Source organism: Triticum dicoccoides, chromosome 4B (assembly GCF_002162155.2).
Source record: "Triticum dicoccoides isolate Atlit2015 ecotype Zavitan chromosome 4B, WEW_v2.0, whole genome shotgun sequence".
NCBI classification, from domain to species: Eukaryota; Viridiplantae; Streptophyta; class Magnoliopsida; order Poales; family Poaceae; genus Triticum; species Triticum dicoccoides.
Window position 1 is genome coordinate 464893343 of NC_041387.1, and position 25464 is coordinate 464918806.

The following is a 25464-nucleotide window of genomic DNA, read 5'->3' on the forward strand; positions in this document are numbered from 1 at the left end:
GTGTGTGAACATGAACATAATGACGATGGAAATACGTACTCCCCCAAGCTTATGCTTTTGGCCTAGCTCGTAGTCACCGTTCGCGGCCTGGATTATAGTCAAAGTGATAACTCATGGAGGCTCTTGGTGCAGCCTCCTCAGTTCGTCGGGCAGCCTCGAACAACACATTGTACTCACGGGCCTCGCTCTCAAGAATGTAATATGTTCTTTTATCGTGATAATCAAAGAGAACAGGTGCAGGCAAAATAACATGCACAATGAGATTTTATTGAACATCAAGTTGTAATTATAGTTAATGGTTGTGGCCTTAATGAAGTTATTGCGCTTCATGGCCTCAAAGTCTAAGTACTGAATAGGTAGAATGGGATCATTAGGCCAAGGCTACACGGGAGGCATAAATCCCATCATAAAAGTGGCCACTATCAGCATTGCGTTGCAACCTTCGTGCAACAATTGCTCCAAGATTATAACATTTAATTCCTGTCAGAGAAGTGTGTATGAGGCACACAGTGTGCTGCTATCTTGTTTGCCCACAATGCATTTGCCATTAAAGAGTTCAAAGTAATGAATTGATGGAAAATGTAAACTTTTTATTCTGGCTTGTGTCACTCCTCTATCATCACCATAGCAGGGACTAGCCAAAAACGACTCATACTCGGATCTTGGTGGTTCATCCAGCGAACCCCAATATGGAATTTTACATGCAACATATAACGCTTCTAGAGGCATGGTAAAATCATTATCATAAAGGCTAAATGAACCTCTAGACTCACGGGGATGATATTTAAATTTCTTAGCGAATGTCTCTGTGAGGTTGAGATGTTGGATGCACTTATCTGCAATGAAGGGAGTGAGCTCGGTGTTGTGAACATATTGCTCAAATTCTTCCTTGACTTGTAAGATGCCCGTGCTATGCTACATAATCACAAAAGATCGGATGGAAATTGTTCACTCAAGTGTCAAGAGGCTACTGCACAATAAAAGATGTACCAAGACATCAATAATAGCGATGCCATATTCTTGACAAGTACTCATCGAGGAAATCAAACATATAGTTTCCGACCAATGAACCTCCTCATCCAAGCCAAACATTTTCTTGTCAATCTTTTACCTTGCAGAAGACTTGTTGTTCTCCCTACCCAGCTTTATCCTTGTTGTCCCATACTGAGGGTGGCAGAGCATATGCGGCAAATAGAAAGTCCGTCAACACACATTTAGCAATTGCAACGACCCCAACCAGCTTTTGGTTAACACATGATCCACCTCCAGTCTGCACCCCATTAACCACTACAAGAAATTGCATACACCGCCACCATTAAGAGAAGCAATATTTTAGGCATCTATGAGGCCATGGAATCATTCGCCAAGCATAGTATCTCTTCTTTTAGTTTGCTGAAAAAACATGTGTGCCAACAATATTAACCCTCAAGCTCTGCTTCATTTACCTTCCCACCTAAAAATGGTATGTAATATATATAACAGTCACTAGAATATTTACACAATGGAAAAAAAAATTAACCTTTAGAGGGTCTATATGATATTTAGGCAAACGAAAAAAGATAATGGACAACAATTTGAGTACATTTTGTATGGAACAAAGAAACAAAATGTAAACTAAAAGATACTCTTAAATCATACAGTATGTATATAGAAGGGGTGAGTGCACATGTACGTACATACAAAAATATTAGTATTGGACTACTTGTAAGTTTCTTATATCAACCAGGTTTCCGCAAAGAAAATTTTGATAACAGACAACCATGAAACAAATATTCGGGATGTGGCTTGAAAAATTGGATGTTTCTACACATATGCACAATTTGAAGTCAACAAAAGCAATGAAAATAGAGAAAAAATAAGGCATAACTAACGCAGAAATAACACTTTATCAGAACGGAATGAATGCAAAATTAACAAGACAAACACTGCAGCCACAACATTTTACAATGATAATTTGCTACCTGCATCTGTTAATGATGAAAATGATACAATAGACATATGACACAACTACAGTCTCTAACAGAGGCAAATACTAATTATTCTCTCTGTAGGTCATAGGCCAATACCTGTGAACGGCAATATAGTTGTTGTACTTGTGTCCTCGTGATAAAATTATATCAGCTATTGGCAGCAAAGACACAGACAAATAGAACTTGCCGAAGTGCATTACTTGTATTAGGATTTAAAATAGAGACCAACCACCTAAATACTGACAGTACAGAAAAGCAACATCTCTAAACTGTTGAAATGCTAATTTACAAAATTCTAAAGCTCACCTTCTAGATAATGAGAATAACACGAGGATATAATTACTCATGCATGAGCTCTAACATGGTCAAGCATGTGGAGCATACAAGCTTCCAACTTTTGCACTTCTATTATTGGGAACTTTATGTACATGCAACTTATCGTGTGTTTCCCATATTCTAGCCCATGCAAAATTCTGAGAGCAGACTGCCCAAGCCTCTTCAACAATAGTTATCCTGTAGGAATCCTCATCCGATGTACGAATCCCGTGGAGGAAGTGGGGAAACAAATCCAATTATTTGATTTTAATAGGAGCAGTGCCGGTATTGAGGGTTTCTCTATCTCTTCACTCATGAAGTTAATACAAGTGAGGATTGATTTCAGTTATTCATATAAGAAATAAGAGGAATAAATAATCTCGGGGAAGACAAGTTTTCTCGCTCTCGGCACATCTTCGCTAGGGATTCTTCTATCCCATCAGGTAATTGACCCAAGTGATTATAATTATTAAGCTAATGATTAGTCTATATATCTCTAAAAAGAGCTGATCAAATAAACAATATTGGGGATGGCATCGTATCAACTATTGCAGACCCCAAGTTGATCAAATAAGCAAATCAGATGAGCAGTATTTGAGATGAAATATATGTGGGCACACCTCCTGGCAGATGGAATAATAGCGGCAAAGCGTGGAGGTAGAACACAACAGCACTGTGCCAATGTGATTACGGTAGAAGTCGAGAATTGAGACGGCGCGGCCTCGTCACGGTAATATGTACATATAATTTGTGAAAAGAAAAATCTTAGCAAACCATATAATTTGGAGATTGGATGAAGACCAAACCCAACACAAGAGGTATTCAAAGTAGACGTTCCCAGATAAAATACTTAACATAACAACTTGCATAGAGATCCATGACAGGAATTTCTTCTTCTCTTTATTTCATCCCCTAAAACAAAGCAGTATAAAGAAAGTACTGAATTTCCCAAATGAACCACACCAGTAACTTGTCCTTATCTCTATCTCTTCTCCTAAATCAATTTGGAAAAAGAAAGAATAACTGGATAATATTCAGATAGAAACATTGATTTCTCATCTAAGCCACATATGCATAATGCAGAACCAATCTATGTTAGAGAGTGGAGATGGAGAAAGCTCACTGGCTGATATCACTAAAAGGAGGACCTCCTATGGCGTATGGGGCTTAAATCTAATATATCAAGGTCAAAGTCTTCTCACCATTGTCGGCTAGATTACACATCTAAGTAGAGGCTGCCACTGCATGGCCACCAGACACCTACTGCTGCACTACCAATCACTTGTCACCATGTTCACAAGTACCTAGCAGCAGCATACATATCAACATATCATGAAGCGAGTACCTAGTAGCAGCAACTGTAATCAGTAAGCAAGTAACAACATGATGGCAGAGGATGGAATTTTTTTGAGGTGGGGCGAACTCTAAAGCGTAAAATAAATTATGATGCAAAACCATATTCACAATATGAAATACCACTAAGATCAATAAATTCTACATTCTCAAGATATTTTTTTTAACACAAAGCACAAATGTAGTAAAATATTTTTTACTAATTTAGACCTTTACTCCTTGCCTTTGTTGCATTGCTTTTCCTGCCCATCTTCTAGACTTCTATCTTTCTAATGTACTGGCAATGCCGTCCGCCAAAAGCAATGGCCCTGTGCAAAGCCGCCACCCTCCATAGGCCAGCCATCACACAATCTGTTGCGGTTAGCAACAATAGAAGCATTCAGTATAAACAACAGCAACACAAATTACAGCAATCAACACCCCTCTATTGTCTCCCATAAAAAGAAATAGCTAATCAGTACAAATCATGCATCCGTCCGCCTTCCAATCTCATAATCTTTGTCTATATCTCTCTCTGTGTCATTCTCCCACTCTGTCACTATAGCAGCAGCACGCAACCGGCCGCTTCCCATGGTTGCACCAAGGCGCCCACATGGCCACTTCCGGGATCTGGCCTCCGCGCCCCACTCTTTTCCAGCACGACCTGCCTCCACGCACGGCCATGGATCATGGTTCGGGGAGCCTCCTCCAGTCCCCCAATAGAGAGGGGAGGGGAGGTAATTGGGGCGGTGCTGCTGGAATAGGCCTAGTCGTGCTTATCGATCGATGGACAGAGGGAGTTCACTAGCCGGGCCAATCCCCCTTTATCTTTTTCTTTTCCCCAACAAGGCAACTACAGGAAGCAGCCAGCTAGATTTCCAGCGATGCATACATGTACTATTGTATATCGCACAAAATCAAGGTAGGGCGGCCGCCTGACCTCGCCCTACCGGCTCCTTCGCCTATTGAACAAAACCAGTAGCAGCATGAACAAAATCGCAGTAGTAGGCTTAGTACTGTTGCTCTCCTCTATGATCCCTTTATATACGCAAAAGCAGTACATTAGGGCAGATCAGCAAAATTAACAACATTAGAGCAACCTTGATGCACTCGTCGGCCAGCCAGCACCTATCCCGGCGTTCACGCCCTCCTCGTACGCAGCCACTCCCCGACGTCCATGCCTTCTACCTAACCGTCTTCTTCCTTCGCCCCCAAGAATTCCCGCTCAGCGTCCCGCCCAGCTCAAGCTCCACCGCACATGCTAAAAGGGAGGAGAAGTGGGAACTCATGCATGCCGCCCAGTGTCAAGGCGCACGCGCATATAGCACGCGCCATCGACCCAATGGCGCCGCCTCGCGCGATGTGGCATGCGGGATGCAACAAAGGCGAGTGTGCGCGGGTTAAGAATTCGTTGGTGCTAGGTTTGGGGCAACGTCAGCGCCATCATGGATGGCTGACCGGTGACCATGGCAGCGGGGATGGGCTCGATCCAGCCTCTCACGTCGGTGTGCTCCTCTGGGTGCTGAGTTTGGGACCGTGTTCTCCTTTCAGTGTGGGGGCGGGGTGGGAGGGGGAAGGGATGGCCGGAGCTAGGGGAGCGCTCTGCTGGCGGAGGAGAGGATGGGCTCCGGTGGCTAAGATGGGGTGAGTGGCGGCGCTAGATCTGCTTCACGAGATGTAGAAACCTCCAGATTATCTTCTACTAGAAGAACGCCCGTGTGTTGCAACGGGGTCACATTAATTTTAAGAGTTCAATATTACGACATTGGCGACCTTTTTTACCATCAAATCCTCACACACACTCTCCTTCCTCCCTCTTCCTCACTCTCTCTCCCTCTCTCTCTAACACACACACATAGCCTATTTTCCCCGTCAACAAGACTTACTCAATTGACACGGGCTTTTTAAAAACTTACTTATTGCTTATATAAACATAATGCATGTCAAATTTCAGATGTGTAGAAAAATTGAATTTCACTTTAATTGCAATGTATTTAGATAAAAACATGTAATTCAATGACCTATACTGACTCATCTGATGCACAAAATAAAAGAAGATGGTCTAAAAATATACAATAGTTTTGCACTGCATCACAAATGATAGATAACACCTGAAAGCGTTTTTATACAGGTGCTATCTACTCCCTCCATTCCTAAATATAAGTCTTTTTCGAGATTCTAACGCGGACTACGTACGGAGCAAATAGTTTAACATGTCATATATTTGGAGTGTTAAATACTTCAAACAAAAGGCAAACAAGCCATCACGTTTGACTACATAGATTAAAATATCTGAACCATAAATTTCACATATTAACAGATGAGATTTAAAAATGTAGCGTTACTTATAAATATTACCATGTATAAATAGTTTAACATGTCACATATCATTCTGAAAAAATTACAGATAGATCAATGCCTTTCTTTTAAAAAACTTAGCTGCGTAATACGACAACCACAAGGTTTTCGGTAACCATCTTATGATAGACTAAAAAAACAATCCAAATAAAAAAAGAAGACCCTAAGGAAGAGTCCAATCAAAACACATGTGATTATGTTCAATACCAAAAGGAGAAGTCGAACTCCTGCTTCTTTCTTATAACTTACTCAGCTCTTTAAAAAAAACTTTGTGTACTTAGATTGGAAAATAGATTTGTAGTATACTTATCAAAAAAAGCTTGGCAAAGATCAATTGATCTAGATTATAATGGAAACACGTACTACGTCGAAACTACGTACTACGTCGAAACTGGCCATGATAGTACGGATGTCATGTGGATGGACGTATTTGTCCAGGAATAACCAGGAAGAGTACTCAGAGCTCGACAACCCACCGGAGAGATCAGTGCACCCTACTTTAAACGTAGTTTCGTGGTTATGGCCGAGGCACATGTCGCCACGGTGGTTGATGTTGCAGCAGTACCTGGGTCTGGCTTCAAAATTCAAAGAACATGGCGCCGTCGACAACACCCAAGGATGCAGTGAGAGCACGGAGACCGCTCTGTCAAACGGGTTCAACACCATGTTCAGCAGGAACAGGTACTGCCAGCCTTTGGCATGGGTCGAGAAGGCTTTGAAGCCGTCACAGAGCTGGACCTCGACGCACACCCAGGCCCGAAGCTCAGTCGTGCACGGCCACCCGTGCGCGTCAGCAAAGTGGTCCAGGAGCGCCGCCGTGGAGCGAGCGAAACCGCAGTCCGCCTGCGGGCAGTAGCACGACATCATGAGGGGACGCCTTGAGGTGGGGGGGTGGTCGTAGTAGGCCGGCGTGGCGGCGCAGCAGTGGGCGGCGTTGGCGCACGGCACCCGGATGGACTCCATTAGCCTCTCCAGTGCGATGTTCCAGTGAAAGCCGCTGGTCAACCGGATGTGACACACATGGCACCTCCTTGCAGCCGTCATCTTGTCGCGGCACCACAAGCATATGGTATGACCGAAGCCACACTGCACCCGAGCAGAAATGACGTTCCAGTGTTATTGGTACACAATTGTGATGGATCGGCCTAGCATGGACGACGAGCGTACACACTTGGAAGACTGGTGGCTTGAGAGGGAGGTAGCAGATGCCGCAGTTGAGGGTATCGGCGTCATCCACTATCACAGTACCATGTTTGCAAGCGCCATGCGCTTCGCTGCCGGCTCCATCGTACCTGGAACCCGAGATGGTCGTCGTTCTTGTTCTTCTTCTCTTTTTTCCCTCTGGAAATACTAACCACATCTCCTCCCTCTTCGGTGGTCTCGGGCCAACACCTTGAATCTGGAGGTGTCGCGGGCGCTCCTCCTGATGCCACAAACCCTCGCCGCCGACTGCATCACACGGATGGCCGTCCTGTCCCGCATCCTGCCTTGTACCACAACACCAACACCAGCACCACCGATCCCCATTCCCGGCGCCACCCTGCCATCGCAAATTAAATAGGTACATACATGCTTTCATGATGAGGTTTATTTGTCATGATAGGTATATGCACGTGCATTGCATCGGGCATTTTTTTAAGCAACAGGGGAACATATGGGCACACATCATGATGCAAATCAAATAAAAAAAGGAGATTATGTTTTGGTTATGAAGCATAGAACTTCTGACAACTTTGTCCTAAGATATACTAAAGCCAAAGAATATCATAGAGGGAAATCAAATTATCTGAACGACATGACGTTATTTCACAAAATAAGTTAAATGTACATTTAAAATTTAAAATAAGTTACATGTAAATAAAAACGTGGGAGTCAATATTTCAATACGCTTACCAAAACTGTTCCTCTATGAAAAATTATCATGAAGAATCACCTGCCAAGAATAAAAACTGAGAGCAAGTCTGCAAAATAACAAATTGTTAACAATATGTTCAGTAATATAAATCTCACTGTTCTTGCACACCCTTGAGACTTGAGAGCATATCATTTTCTCCCTTCAGACTATACTCTCGTCTATGAATAGAAAAAGAAAACCATAGAAACTAAATTCAGGTCTGCAGAATAACACAAAGCATCACTAACAGTTCAGTACCATGTGAATGGAGACATACCATACCATCCTTTTTACCTTCTGACTGCACTTCTATTTGTGAGAATTCCAGTAAGTAGATGGGCAATTTAGCAAAATACAACCATTGGAATATGGGAAGCCGTATAAACTGAATAATGTAGATAATATCACATGTGCATTATTGGCCTCTAAGATGGAACAAAACTGAATACTACCCAAAACAACACACAAATCTGACTAACACTTTTAAAATTTCATATCTCTCCTATACTACCTAAGAAATTCAAGTTGTATACACCTTTTCCAATTGCACAAAAATTTAATTCAGCTTCTAAAGTCTGCAATAGCCCCATAATTCAAAACAGTCTGCAATACCCCCATTACTAACTCTAGTTCAGCAAATCCCTCAGGAAGAGTCATTGGTGAGGATGGGCTAACTCCACCATATACCATAACTATTCTCAACTACCATATCCAAAAAAAGTATTGTTAATTTGACAGGATACCAAAATTGAGTTACAAATAGAAATAACAAAAGTAAAATGTCAAGCATAAGTAGTCTATTCAGAGGAATCATTCCCAAAAGCAATTTTGAGCCGAACACCAGAGCACAGCAAGTTGTGACAACTCACATCCCAAATGGTAGCAGATTTATTTAAACTGCCAGTGGCATCACAGTACAAACGTTAAAATCAGTAGCATCACACACGAACACTGTACAGTCAGTTAATGCATGCATACCTGCCGGTAACCTGCTTCCATCACCGCTCATACTCCTCTGTGTGTCCTTCATCATCATCTTTCCTTCGACCTAATGCTTCGGCAACTCCAACAACACGTTGTTGCTCCAAGAAATCAGTGAACACCACAGAGAGGGGCGTACTTGGATCCTAAACTCCAAGCAAACAATTAATTAAGATCCCTTGCACACACATAGACACACACACACACACACACACAGAGAGAGAGAGAGAGAGAGAGAGAGATCAGGGTATCCCAGGGTGAGGGATGAGAGAATCTGACCTACGGAGCGCGGCACCAGTTGTGTGTCGCCGACTCGCCACTACCGCTGCAGATTTAACACGACCATCGCCGCAAGACGCAGAATCTGTCGAAGCTCGCTCGCTCGGAACCGGTGAGGAACGCCGCCGCCAAGAACTTGGAGTTCAAGCCATGCCGCTGGACCTCCTCCCGCGCCTCCTAGATCATCTCCACACCGTCCCCGGAACAGGATCCGACTCCTACTCGCCTCCTCAGCCAGATCTGGCCGGAGACCGCCGTCACCGCGCTCGGCGGCGCGCAGCAGCGTGGCGGTGGGTGGTGGGGCACTGGAGGCGGCGCACTGGAGGTGAGGGGCGGCACGCAGCAACGTGGTGGCGGGTGGCGGCGCACTGGAGGCGTGGGAGGGGTCGTGCGGGTGGGGGTTCTTTTCTTATTTTCTCTCTTCGTTAGGAATGTAATGTGTACTTTATTAGTATGGAAAGAGATCGGCGGGAGAAATAAATCGGAGAGGGAGGTGATTTGTTTGGAAGGTGATCTTCTGTATATGGTATTATTTTTGAATTCTTAATTGTCAAATATTTACATGATTAAATTGAATCGACACCTTCTAGATCAAGCACGAATATATGGTAACTAATCTGATGGGTTTATGTGGGTGGTGAAGCGAAAATGCTGGTGGGAGGGAGACGAAATAAAACCAGCGAAATAAAACCAACAAAAGTGGTGAGACGAAAGAATACCAGCGAAAAATAACCGGCGGACTATTCACCAACTGCTCTATTAGGAGTAGAGATTGGTCATTGGCTCGGTAACCTATCTCTGTCTCACAGATTCAACATCGAATGATACATATGGCCTGAAGGCAGACACACCATCACCACCAACTCGCTTTTTTAATAGGAACATAGAGATAGAGATAGAGATACCTACACCAACCATGAACTCGTTACACGACCATAGGCACAATTTGATATCGTCGTCCCGCATTAAGCTTGCACTTGGCTCAACATAGGACTATCGTATCGAGCTTTCACTCGATGATGCCTCCGAGGACCTCCTCAAATAACTCCTAAAGAGGTTCATTTTATTCGTGAACAATTTTCTGAAATTTTTGGGGTCACAAATTAGTTAAGAAAGCTTCACAAGATTGATAACAACTACTCATATGGATGCCTAGAGGCCAAATCAATCATTCAAATTACTTGGAACTCCAAAAATTTAACATGCAAACTCATCTACAACAGCACAAAGAGTAGCTAATTACTTGAAATATAAACTACTAGAACAAAAACTAATTGGAGCAATGGAGGAGTCACATATCAAGTAGCAATCCCCCAAAACAGTTTTGGAAATGGAGCTTTGAGTAAAGAGATCGAAATCCGTGGGTTTGAGAGCAAGAACATGAGAGAGATAGCAATAGTGATTTTTTTGGAGGTAGGTGATGACATGGGCTAAAGGGATAAGTGCGGGGGGGGGGGCACATGTGGTGCGCCCGGGGTAGCTGGTGCGCCCTGGTGCCTTGTGGGCGCCAGGTGCACCTTCTCGTGATGTTATTTGTACCAAAAATTCTTAAATATTCATAAAAAATCATGTTAAAATTTCAGGTCATTCTAAGCACTTTTATTTTTGACCACTTTTTTATTGCACGGAAAAATTCAGAAAACAGGATAAAAATGGCATTTTATTTTATTTAACTAAGAATAACAGAAAACAAAAAGTAGGGATAGAATGTTGTGCTTTCTAAATTCATCGACCACGTGTCTCTAAAAATAATCCATTAATAAGGTTGATCAAGTCTTATTAATAATCACCTTCAATTAACATGAAACCGGAGAACCATCGTAAAACACTAAGTTACCTCAACAACGATATGCATATACCCAAGAATAATCATTTCATATTTCTTCTTGGCCATAGGTAAAGGGAGTTGAAAACTTCCAATAGTAATTGTCGTAGACTTTTCAATAACATTAATACCATTCACTTGAAATTGTTTCTTCGGAAAGTGCACCGTATGCTCATTACCATTGATATGAAAAGTGATTTGCTTTTATTGCAATCAATAACAGCTCCTACAATATTCAAAAAGGTTCTACCAAGGATAATCGACATGTTGTCATTCTCGGGCATCTCAAGTATAACAAAGTCTGTTAAGATAGTAACATTTGCAACAACAACGGGCACATCCTCACAAATACCGATAGGTATGCCAGTTGGTTTGTCAGCCATTTGCAAAGATATTACAGTAGGTGTGGATTTATTCAAATTAAGTCGTTTACATAAAGAGAAGGGCATGACACTAACACCAAGTCCTAAATCACATAAAGCGGTTTTGACGTAATTTCTTTTAATAGAGCATGGTATAGTTGGTATTCCTGGATCTCCTAGTTTTTTAGGTACTCCATCCTTAAAAGAATAATTAGCAAGCATGATGGAGATTTCAGCTTCAGGTATTTTTTCTTTTACTAGTAACAATTTCTTTCATGTATTTAGCATAAGGGGTCATCTATAAAATATCAGTCAAACAAGTGCGCTAAAAGACTGGCCTAAGTATTTCAGAATAGCGTTTAAATTCTTCATCATCGTTTTTCTTAGATGGTTTGTGTGGAAATGGCATGGGTTTCTGAACGCATGTCTCTCTTTCTTTACCATGTTTTCTAGAAACAAAGTCTCTCTTATCATAACGTTTATTTTTAGGTTGTGGGTTATAAAGATCAGCAGAAGGTTCTATCTCAACATCATTATCTAGTTCTTTTTCATTGTCTCATTGGGTATATTCATGAACATCATCATTAACATTTTCGTTATCAACAGATGAATGTTCATTATCACATTGAGTTTCGGCATTTGAGATAGAGACATCATTGTTATCTTCAGAAGGTTTTTCTATTTCATCTTCACTAGATGTATGCAAAGTCCTATCATTTTTCTTTTTGTTTTTCTTTTTATTTTTAGAAGGACTAGGTGCATCGGTATTAATTCTTTGAGAGTCTTGTTCAATTCTTTTAGGGTGTCCCTCGGGATAAAGTTGTTCCTGAGTCATTTTGCCTCCTCTAGTTGCTACTCTAACAACATAATCTTTCATATTATTGTTCATTTCACTAAGTAGTTCTCTTTGAGATTTAGCAACTTGTTCTAACTGAGTTTGAAACATAGAGGCATGTTTTCCTACACCTCTAACATCATTAGTGGTTCTAAATAACAAGTCACTCAAGTGAGCTATCATATTATAATTTTGTTTCAATTGTTTCATAACATTCGCATTGAAATGATCTTGTTTCAAAACATAATTGTCAAATTCATATAAGAATTGACTAGGATGTTTATTGTAAGGGATGTCACCTTCATCAAACTTTAATAAAGAATTTATCTCTACCACATGTGGTGGTGGTGTGTCAAGACCATGTATTTCTTCAATAGGTCTTAACGTCTTCAACTTTAATACCTTTTTCCTTCATACATTTCTTTGCCTCTGGCATATCTCCGGGACTGAGAAATAAGATACCCATCTTCTTCAGAGTGGGTTTAGGTGGTGGTTCGGGAAGAGTTCAATCATCATAATTCTTCAATCTTATTCAATAATTCCTCAGCTTGTTCAACACTTCATTCCCTGAAAACACAACCAGCACAACTGTCTAGGAAGTCCCTAGAAGCATCGGTTAGTCCATTATAGAAGATATCAACTATTTCATTATTCTTAAGAGGATGATCAGGAAAAGCATTAAGTAATTGGAGAAGTCTCCCCCAAGCTTGTGGGAGACACTCTTCTTCAATTTGCACAAAGTTAAATATTTCCTGTAAGACAGCATGTTTCTCATGAGCAGGAAATTATTTTTCAAAGAGGTAGTAAATCATATCTTGGGGACTACGCACACAACCAGGAGCAAGAGTATTGTACCATATCTTAGCATCACCCTTTAATGAGAACGAAAATAACTTCAGAATATAGTAGTAGCGAATTTTTTCATCTTGAGCAAAAAGGGTGGCTATATCATTTAGTTTAACAAGATGTGCCACAACAGTTTCAGTTTCATAGCCATGGAAAGGATCAGATTCAACCAAAGTAATTAACTCTGGGTCGACAGATAATTTACCTTATCGGTAGCAAAGATAGGTGAAGTAGCAAATTTAGGATCACATTTGATTATAGCATTCAAGGATTTTTCTTTCAACTTGCATAATAATTTATTAAGATCATCTCTATCCTTGCAAGGAGGAAAGTCTCTAGCTACCTCTCCATCCATAACATAACCCTCAGGTATCTTAGGCAATTCAAATCTAGGAGAGTTAGATCTAATAGGTGTTTCAAAATTCTCACTTTCAAGGACTTCATCAGTTTCAGCATTCTCAATATCTTTAGCTCTAGCAAGTTGTTCATCAAGAAATTCACCTAGTGGCGCATTATCATCAAGCAAGGTACTAGCATAATCATAAGCATCATTCATAGCAGAAGTAGCATCATCAATAATTTTCGACATATCAGGATTTATAGCATGTGGTGGGGTTGCAAGTCTATTCAAATAGAAGGTGAATCAAGTGCAGAGTGTGATGGCAATTGCTTACCTCCCCTCATCTTAGAGGGAACGATCATGGTTCTTGTATCTTTTAGATTCTTCATAATGATAAATAGATATAAATCCCAAGTGACTCAACAAATATAGCTATGCTCCCCAACAACGGTGCCAGAAAACGGTCTTGATAACCCACAAGTATAGGGAATCGCATCTATTTTCGAGGGTAGAGTATTCAACCAAATTTATAGATTCGATATAAGGGGAGCCAAAGAATATTTGTAAGTATTAGCAGTTGAGTCAATTCAACCACATCTAGACATTAAATATCTGCAGCAAAGTGATCAGTAGCACAGTAGTATGGTAGTTTTGATAATAGTTGTAGCAGTGATAGCAATAATTTTGTAGCAGTTGTAACAGTAGCCATAACAATAGTAACTTAGCAAGAATAATATGTGGAAAAACTCATAGTCATTGGATCAGTGAATTGTTGGATGATATTCGTCATATATTAGTCATAACCTAGGGCAACACGGAACTAGCTCCAGTTCATAAATATAATGTAGGCATGTATTCCGTAAATAGTCATACGTGCTTATGGAAAAGAACTTGTATGACATCTTTGTCCTACCCTCCCGTGGCAGCGGGGTCCATAAGGAAACTAAGGGATATTGAGGCCTACTTTTCATAGAGAACCAGAAAAAAGCATTAACACATAGTGAATACATGAACTCCACAAACTACGGTCAAACTACGGTCATCACCGGAAAGTATCCCAATTGTTGTCACCTATGGGTTTATGAATCATAACACATAATAGGTGCATATAACTTGCAAGATCAGATCAAGAACATAGATATAATGGTGAAAACATAAACGGTTCAATTCTGAAATCATGGCACTTGGGCCCTAGTGACAAGCATTAGGCATAGCAAAGTCATAGCAACATCAATCTCAGAACGTAGTGGATATTAGGGATCAAGCGCTCACAAAACTAACTCGATTACATGATGAATCTCATCCAACTCCTCACTGACCAGCAAGCCTATGAAGGAATTACTCACTCCCGGTGGGGAGCATCATGAAATTGGTGATGGAGGATGGTTCGCGATGACGAAGACCGAAGACCCCCCCCCCTCTCCGGAGCCCTGAACGGGCTCCAGATCTGGCCTCTTGGTGAAGAACAGGAGGTGGTGGCGTCAACATGGCACCCGCCGGGTTCGGGTGCGGGTAATGGTCGCCCACACCCTTACCCGTCTCAAACTTTTCGCCCAAACCTGTACTCGTACCCGCACCTCGGGTCTTAAATTGTTCCCATACCAGTACCCGGCCGAGTGCGGGTAATACCCACGGGTAAAAATAACCATCTCTGCCACCATTCATAATTCACATTTCACCATGTATTTTTAGCTATACACAAAGTTTCAGCATGTATACTTCAAATTTTCAACACATATATACCACATTTTAGCATTTGAGCACATACATATCACGATTTGTTGTGCGATGAAATAAAAAATGGTATTAATTTATAAAATTGGATAGTGATAAGCATGAACTAGATGGCACCAAGCAATGTCGAATTACATTCATGGATGAGTAGCCTATAAGTGAACTTAGGGAAACATTCACATATGTTCTTTGTTCTTTTTTCCAATTACAAGAAAAACTAGAGGGACACAATTTTCTATAGTTTTCTTTTACTGAAGTTACTTATGCATCCTCTACTTTCAAATGATCAAATGAAGAATACTATAATAAGATCAATAAAATTAGAGACAAAATAATGAGTTTACAAAACAAGGTCAACACATTTAAACAAGATCATGGACAAGGATAAGGGGAGAGGATTTTGGGTGGAGGCTAGCGGTTGCATTTTTGTACGCGGGTATGCGAGTACGTGGGAATGGGTATTGCCTTCCTGTACCCATACTCGGCTTACCCAATGGGTATAATTTTTTCCCATTAATAAACCTATGGCACTCGTATAGTGACGTGCTATACAAATTGTTTTTAACCCCTTTCTACAACAGTGTTTGGAACCGTCACCAAGTGAGTGTGGGCGATAGGGGGGGTCCTTCCCACACGACCCAAAAACTGTCGGGGATAGGCCCTTCTGGCACACTAGCTGGGGCAAAATGAGTTCATGTGCGATCTGGCGGGGCATCAAAACCCAACTGTTTCTGTTCTTGTACATCCCACACGGTGAATCCCAGCAAAACATTTCCGCTTGTATGTATATCACACATAGTTTTTTGTGTGTATACGTTTGTGCAAGGTGGCCTAATGCAAACAGTTCTCTGCCGGAAGCCGTGTGAGATTGTTAGCTGATCAAACATGCCTACTTTCTAGAAACCATGTGTGTTGTTTGAGTTCATCGCCCATGGTGTTGTCAGAGTAACCGTCTGCAATAGAAAACCCCAATAAGGAGGGTAATTAGCCTATTATTGATAATCCATGTACTAATCAAATTGATATTTCTTATAAAAACACACCAGATGTTTCATATACGTATAACAGCAACCAGGATTTCATAATCGAATTACAACAGATAGCTTCGGCACTCAGTTCTTCCATTACACAACAGCACCAAGTTTCACATGCAACATCAAAAACCTTTGGAAAGTAGCATCATATACGGTACATAGACAGATGAATCTCATCTGAGAAACTGCAGAAGCGGAAGGCAAATGTTGAGCCTTCAGTGATGTTGAATGTCCTTGCAACTTTAGGACAATGGCTATGGATAATTGCCCGCCCAACCTTCGTCCTCTTTAGCAAGACTTCAATATTGTACCACGTGTGTTGAATGAATACCTTCCTCGCCTCTTGACCATGCAGGTGGTTTGAGAGGTAATCATCAATGAACTGCTTTGGAAAGTACTGAAAACAAAGATATGAAAACAAGGTAAAAGAGTTAGTATCATCCTATAGTTGACTGATGGCGCAAGGAGTAAAAACAAGGTAAAAGAGTTAGTACCATCCAATAGTTGAGTGATGTCTTCTTCATTGTGCAAACAAAGCTCTTGTTGTTATTCTTCGCAAGTTTCTTCATCCTAAAATCTTTCTGAGTTTCTTAACTTGACTGACATTCATGGACATCTAATTTCCCCATATGCAAAATGGGTCGAACAACGCGTCTAAGCCTCTGATAGCAGGACCTACATGTGCAAGACCAAATTGTAAGAAACCTAAATATTAGAATGATTCCTGTAGCTGCAGAATAATGTGCTATTAGCCAAAGGACCATGCTTGAACAAACCTCGATGATAAACCGCAGTGTCTCCCATTGTTTCCCTGCAACACACATAAGGAAGATCTTGATCAGGTTAACTGAGAGTTGTCATACTATCAGTACAATATGTATTGAGTACAGCCAAATTCAATTTATTTCACATACGTAACAATACAAAATTGTACCCACAACAAATGAAAATCAAATTGCAGAACTGAACCAAATAGTTAAATGGACAGCAGACCAAATGAACCAAAATAGTTAACTAAGCATGACATTGCAGAATAGAAACATGTACTAGAAGATAAGACAGTTAACAAAACAAAGAATGCTTGAGAACACTACTACGAAATGTAGCAATTGTTGGACCAAACTGTTAACTGAACATTACATTTCAGAGGACCAAAGTGTTAACTGAACATTACATTTCAGAGGACCAAACTGTAAACTAAACATCAGATTGCATATTGACATTACATAGGACAAATCACTAGAAGGAATTGGTGGTGGCCTCGAGAAAACAACACGAACTGTATTTTAAAGTAGACAACCGCGTGGCGGTGTCAATGGTGGTCTCGAAGACGAGGTGCTCCTCCAAGATCGGCACGCACGACAGCCATAGAAACCTCGTGCGTGTGTGCGGCCACGATTTGGTTCTCCGCTGCCAGATGCTACTGAGCTCCATGTTATACTGCGTGCAAAATGGTTGTGGGTGGCGCTTAATTGGAGGAGGCGGACAGTGATTTCGGCGGAAGGTGTCACGCCATCGGTCGGGGCATGTAGGACGGGAAAGGAGGAGGATGGTGTGGGTGGGGTGTGGATTACCTGACCATATCGACGAGGCCGCGCAGCAAGAAGAAGGGTCGGCGGCAAGGAGGCCGCACAGCAAGAAGAAGGGTCGCTGGCAAGGAGGCAGCGCTGCAAGAAGAAGGTTCGCTGGCATGGAGGCTGGGCTGCCAGTAAGCAGTAGTGAAGGTTTGAACTTGGAAAGCAAGGAGGAACAGTGGATATGTGGCTTTTGGTGGGAGGGAGGGGCGGGGAGATAGATATTTCCGCGGTGGCAAAAAAAAATTCCCTCGGTGCCGTGAGAAACTGGTGTGCAAGTGTGTTCAAGCGGGGGCGGTGGACTCTAGACGATGAAGCTTCCTGCGTAAGCTAGACAAGACGGTGCACCAAGATATTTCATATCGCATCCCACACGATTCTTTCTTGTAAATTGTTTGTGGTATACCTGATTTTTTCATTATGTTTTGAAAGACAAAATGGTGTTATGGAGGGAAACGATGGTGTTTGAATTGCTAGAACATTTATGTAAGTGAACATGCAACTGCATGAGTGTCGTGTTTAAATTTGGAATTATTTCGGGTTCGTTTGGCATTTTTATGGATTAATTGAGTTTCTCGGCATTTAATGTGCATAATTCAAATTTGAACTACAAGCACATCCTCCAGTGCCCTAAAGTTTGTTGAAAAATCACATGTGTGTCTTTGGGTGAATTTATGGGTCCCATGCAAAAACTGGGAATGAAATTCAAACATCTGGGCATCGTGGCTCGGTCGGGAACATTAAGAAACTTGGTTTTTAAATTCCTGGAAATTCAAAACTCGCCTGGAAATCATGAAACTTGGCATGGTATCGTTTCATGCCACCAACATGTTGTGGTAAAAAAATTGGCCGCATTTGGACAAGTTTTTGGTATAAGCTTCTTGTGAACCGGAGCTTCTCTCGAGAAGACTCGTGGTTCCCGAGGGGGGACGTGTCACCTTTGTGTTCAAAATGATATACGCTGCCTCCCCCCCTTATTTTTTTACAGAGGCAACATAGAACTATTGGAGTGCCGTGTTAAAATTTGGAATTATTTCGGGTTCGTTTGGACTTTCTTATACATTAATTGAATTTCTGGTCATTTAATAGGCATAATTCAAATTTGAACTACAAGCACATGCTCCAATGCACCAAAGTTGGTTGAAAAATCACATGTGTGTCCTTGGGTGAATTTCTAGGTCCCATGCAAGAAATGAGAATGAAATTCAAACATCTGGGCGTCGTGGCTCGGCTGGAAAGATTGAGAAACTTGGTTTTTTAATTGATGTAAATCCAAAACACACCTGAAAATCATGAAACTTGGCATGGTGTCATGACATGGCACCAACATGCTGCGGTAAATTTTTTAGCTGAATTTGGACAAGCTTTGGTATAAGCTTCTTGCAAACCGGAGCTTCTCTCAAGAAGGCTCGTATTTCCGAGAGGAACGTGTCACCTTTGTGTGCGAAATGACATATGTACACTGCCTTCTCCCACCTTAATTTTTTTACACAGGCAGATTAGACCAAATAGAAGTATCATGCTAAATTTTGGAATTATTCTAGGTTCATTTGGCCTTTTCTATACATTAATTGAATTTCTGGTCATTTAATGTGCATAATTAAAATTTGAACTACAAGCACATGCTCTAATGGACCAAAGTTGGCTGAAAAATCACATGTGCATCCTTGGGTGAATTTCTAGGTCCCATGCAAGAAATGCGAATGAAATTCAAACATCTGAGCGTTGTGGCTCGGCCAGAAAGATTGAGAAACTTGGTTTTTTAATTCATGTAAATCCAAAACACACCTGAAAATCATGGAACTTTGCATGGTGTCATGACATGGCACCAACATGTTGCAGTAATTTTTTTGGCCGAATTGGGACAAGCTTTGGTATAAGCTTCTTGCAAACCGGAGCTTCTCTCAAGAAGGCACGTGGTTCCGAGAGGGAACGTGTCACCTTCGTGTGCGAAACCATATACATACACTGCCTTCTCATGCCTTAATATTTTTACACATGCAGATTAGACCAAATAGAAGTATCATGCTGAATTTTGGAATTATTCCGGGTTCGTTTGGACTTTTTATACATTAATTGAATTTCCGGGCATTTAATGTGCATAATTAAAATTTGAACTACAAGCACATGCTCCAGTGCACCAAAGTTGGTTGAAAACTCGCATGTGTGTCCTTGGGTAAATTTCTAGGTCCCATGCAAGAAATGAGAATGAAATTCAAACATCTGGGCATCGTGGCTCGGCTGGAAAGATTGAGAAACTTGGTTTTTTAATTGATGTAAATCCAAAACACACCTGAAAATCATGAAACTTGGCATGGTGTCATGACATGGCACCAACATGCTGCGGTAAATTTTTTAGCTGAATTTGGACAAGCTTTGCTATAAGCTTCTTGCAAACCGGAGCTTCTCTCAAGAAGGCTCGTGTTTCCGAGAGGAACGTGTCACCTTTGTGTGCGAAATGACATATGTACACTGCCTTCTCCCACCTTAATTTTTTTACACAGGCAGATTAGACGAAATAGAAGTATCATGCTAAATTTTGGAATTATTCTAGGTTCATTTGGCCTTTTCTATACATTAATTGAATTTCTGGTCATTTAAGGTGCATAATTAAAATTTGAACTACAAGCACATGCTCTAATGGACCAAAGTTGGCTGAAAAATCACATGTGCATCCTTGGGTGAATTTCTAGGTCCCATGCAAGAAATGCGAATGAAATTCAAACATCTGAGCGTTGTGGCTCGGCCAGAAAGATTGAGAAACTTGGTTTTTTAATTCATGTAAATCCAAAACACACCTGAAAATCATGGAACTTTGCATGGTGTCATGACATGGCACCAACATGTTGCAGTAATTTTTTTGGCCGAATTGGGACAAGCTTTGGTATAAGCTTCTTGCAAACCGGAGCTTCTCTCAAGAAGGCTCGTGGTTCCGAGAGGGAACGTGTCACCTTCGTGTGCGAAACCATATACATACACTGCCTTCTCCTGCCTTAATATTTTTACACATGCAGATTAGACCAAATAGAAGTATCATGCTAAATTTTGGAATTATTCCGGGTTCGTTTGGACTTTTTATACATTAATTGAATTTTCGGGCATTTAATGTGCATAATTAAAATTTGAACTACAAGCACATGCTCCAGTGCACCAAAGTTGGTTGAAAACTCGCATGTGTGTCCTTGGGTAAATTTCTAGGTCCCATGCAAGAAATGAGAATGAAATTCAAACATCTGGGCGTCATGGCTCGGCCAAAAAGATTGAGAAACTTCATTTTTTAATTCCTGTAAATCCAAAACACGCCTGAAAATCATGAAACTTGGCATGGTGTCATGACATGGCACCAACATGTTGTGGTAATTTTTCTGTCTGATTTGCGAAGGCACACACGTTAAAAATCGACAGTCATTTTGGAACAAGTGTTGTCACATTACAAATAGGAAACACAACTATTATTGAAACCGTGGGCATTCTACTTACCAATTACGTGTCGCCACACGTCCCTTTTTATTGGCTAGGAGGTGCCGTGCGGGGTAGCTATTTGAGTACGGGAGGTGTGCGACCAGACCCCTGCATGTGCTCATCGGGAGGAGAGCCCTCTGACCTCTATCCGCCACGCACCTCCCTCCCCACGTCTCCATTAATGGCGCCCGAGCCCCTGTTTCACTGCATGGCCATGTCTCACTGGACTGAGATTTAAGAGAGAAAAATAAAAATCTAAAAAGAAAGTTTTGCACCGATCTTGATGTAAGATCTGACGGACCTATATAGCATCGACTGCGACTTATAGCAAGCATGATGAATATAGGATGATGACAGTAGATAATAATTGTCTTGCATATTTAGGAACATAATTAAAAAAAGGCACATGCGGCAACGCCCGAAATACACAAGAGCAAAAGAAGAAGGAAGACAAGATCTGGCTCGCTGATCTCTACTTTCTTGATACATTGCTGCAGGCCGCGGGAACTAGTCTCCACGCGAGCGGGGATGGGCTCTTTCCTGTCCTCAATATGCTGCTTGAGAGCATCCACGGATTCCTCCACCAGCCTTTTGCTCTACATGCGCAACACATCATTCTCATCCATAAGTTTCTCGACGATGACGCTGGTCCTCTTCAACAAGGCACTGGTCTCCTCCTGCTGCTCTGCACCGACGATCTTTGCCCTTGGCAAGTCGCGCTCGGCCTGGAGCTTCTCATTGCTCTCCCTTAGTTGTCGGATGACGTTGGTAGCCTGTTCAAATGAGGCTTTCATGCCGTCCTGCAACCTTGCCCAGCTAGAGATCTGATCCATCTGGCTATGGACGATCGCATGCTTCCGCGGTGCGGCCAGACATCTCTACTGCTTCCGCGGTGCGGCCAGACATCTCTACTGCTTCCGCGGTGCGGCCAGACATCTCTACTGCTTCCGCGGTGCGGCCAGACATCTCTACTGCTTCCGCGGCGTGGCCGAATCAGTCCACTGCATCGATGGTGCGACGGGACCTCCGTGCTGCTTCGGCGGCGCGGTAGGACCTCTGTGCTGCTAGAGTTGAGGAGGAATGTGCAGTCATCTTGGAGCAGTAGTATTTATAACCGAGTACTAATACGCTCCTAAGTGGGAAACCTTTTAGGTTTTGATTGGTATGAACAGGTTTGCAATTTGTAAGGTGATGGGAGGCATGCTCGAAATTTATTGACGGTTCTATAATTTCTAAGTGCGGCACTATTCCCGGACGGCGTAACGTGGCCACGCTTTCTTGGCCGCGTACGTGGCATTTGGTGCACCACAATAGGAAATGTCAGCACATGTCTTGTTCCAAGAACTGTGAATGCTCATTATTACCATCGCGCACGCTTTTTTTAATTAGAATGTGTGCCCGTCTACCGCACACACATTGATCTGTATAATTGTTTCTGTTTGTTGTGGCTAATCGTAAATAGTTCATCCATGTGAAGTGTATGCCATTGTCGGTGTCAAAACCAGCGGATCTCGGGTAGGGGGTCCCGAACTGTGCGTCTAGGCGGATGGTAACAGGAGACAAGGGACACGATGTTTTTACCCAGGTTCGGGCCCTCTCGGTGGAGGTAAAACCCTACTCCTGCTTGATTAATATTGATGATATGGGTAGTACAAGAGTAGATCTACCATGAGATCGGAGTGGCTAAACCCTAGAAGCTAGCCTATGGTATGATTGTTGTTCATCCTACGGACTAAAACTCTCCAGTTTATATAGACACCGGATAGGGCTAGGGTTACACAGAGTCGGTTACAATGGGAGGAGATCTTCATATCATATCGCCAAGCTTGCCTTCTACGCCAAGGAAAGTCCCATCCGGACACGGGGCGGAGTCTTCAATGTATCTTCATAGTCTGGGAGTCCGGCCAAAGGTCTCATTCCGGCCATCCGGACACCCCCTAATCCAGGACTCCCTCAGTAGCCCCTGAACCAGGCTTCAATGACGACGAGTCCGGGGTGCAAGTTGTCTTCGGCATTGCAAGGCGGGTTCCTCCTCCGAATATTCCATAGAAGATGTTGAACACCAGGGTAGTGTCCGGCTCTGCAAAATAAGTTCCACATTCCATCGTAGAGAGAATAATATTTGTATCAATCGGATCTGTTGACGTATTCCGCGGCGTGACATCATGCCACGGCCAGGCTTTTATTCATTTTATTGTTCCACCTCAGCGTGTTTAGCGAGGCGGTTTTCTTGGCACGTCTTGTCAAAGCAGAGATCGTGTCCCCTTATTCCGGGATTCTCATCAATACGGGCGTGGGTAACCCAACCGTGACTTAGGTATGACTCCCTAATTGAAAGCGAGTCTCAAACGGTTACGGGGAGGGCTCTTGGTATTCACCTCCTTTATAAAGGAACCAAGGCCCGGCTCCCTTGCTCTTAAACCAATCAAATCCGCCCCTCGCTTCGAGTTCCAACACCCAAAGCTCTAGTTTTAGGCGCTTCGGACCTTCGAAGATGTCCGGCTCCGAACCTCAAGGCCGGTGGATGCCTTCCTCCATTACGGAAGAAGATGTGCGAAAGCTAAGAGATGCCAGGTATCTAACCGGTGAAATCTCGCATAGACTACCTACTCAAGGGAAAGTTGTTCCCGCTCCCCAGCCTGGTGAAAGCGTGGTGTTCGCATCTCACTTCCTTTGGGGACTAGGCTTCCCGATCGATCCCTTTGTGAGGGGGCTTATGTTTTACTACGGGCTGGAGTTCCACGACCTAGCTCCGGAGTCCATCCTCCAGATCTCATCATTCATTGTCGTGTGCGAAGCCTTCCTCCATATCACCCCTCACTTCGGATTGTGGCTAAAAACTTTCAAAGTGGAACCGAAAATGATCGAGGGACAGCACGCTGAGTGCGGAGGGGCTATAATAAGCAAGATGGACGATGCTCCATGGCCCGAAGGCTCTTTTCAAGAGGAGCTCGGTTTATGGCAATGGGACTGGTTTTACATCACAGCCCCTAGGGGCACCACATGGGTGGCACCGCCTACTTTTCGCTCGGGTCCCCCACCACGGCTGGCGTCATGGATTAATGAAGGACTTATCTGGGGGCCGCCAAAAGACGTGCCCTTGCTGCAGGGCCGTATTCGAGATCTCCTAGAAAGAGATATCAATCTGACCGTGGTGGCGCAAGTCATGGTGATTCGCCGCACACTGCCCTGCAAACGTCGACCTCTCCGCCTGTGGGAGTTCAATCCTGAGGGACCACGGGTCCTATAACATTTCATGGGAATGACACCCATGGAGATGTAAAAATTGTTCTTCGAATCACAAGCAAGGTGTCTGGATTTGTCCGAGGACGCAGGTCTGAGCTGCAACTGCCCGGATGCTAAAGTAAGTAGCCCCGTATTTGAACACACCATCCATATTTTTATCAAATCTACCCTTTAGCAGAGTTGCCCTTTGAACAGGAGTAGATAGCGAAGGCAAAGCTTATCAGGTGTCCAGCCCCCCTGCCCGAGACCATGCCGAATCCCATGCTAACCAGGATGCTGGAGGCCGCGCCGTTGGCGGAAGGCGAAGGGGGGAACCAAGGAGCTACCGCCTCCATGAAGGAGGCCGTTAGGAAGGGAAGAATCAAAAATTCTCCCGTCCAGGGAAAGAAAAGGACTGCCTCTGAAGACCCGGAGGTGATAACCTCAAAACGGGGAAAGAAATCTTCGTCAGAGGGTTCGGCACCGGAGAACGCCCCAGCCGAATCGCCCCCTAAAGGGGACCCGCTCTCCCCCGGGGCGTAAGTGAAGGGAGGGGTTCCATAATGAATCACATTCATGTTTTATTCCTGAGGAAAATAACTGAAACATTATCTTGCAGTTCGGATCTCAACCCTTCTCAGCAGAGGTCATCTTCAGGGGATGTTCGTCCAGAGATGATAGAGAGCAAAACGCCTCCCCTTGTTCCATAGTCTCACGAGGCTGGCGACCCCGAGGTATCGTCCCGGAGGGTTTTTTCAAGTCCGGACCCTGGGAAAGGTCGTCAAACGAGTCTGGCACCCTCTTGCGCGCCGGCGGAGGGGCTGAAGGATCTGCTTAGTAGGGCGTCCATCTCAGAAGAACACCGTATGTTGATGGATATGGTGATTGGAAGGATTTCATCCGCGGAAAGCGGATTGTACGAGGCTGCCAGGAGTTTACTAACATGCTTTGAGGTATGTAAAAAGGTGTACCTTTTGGTAGAGCCGCATATTAAATGTGCCCTGTATGAATAGTAGCCCCTGAGACTCTGTGTGTCGTCACGAGTGATGGCGCACAGAGGATCATAACCCCAGGTATAATGTGCCGCCTATTCCATGA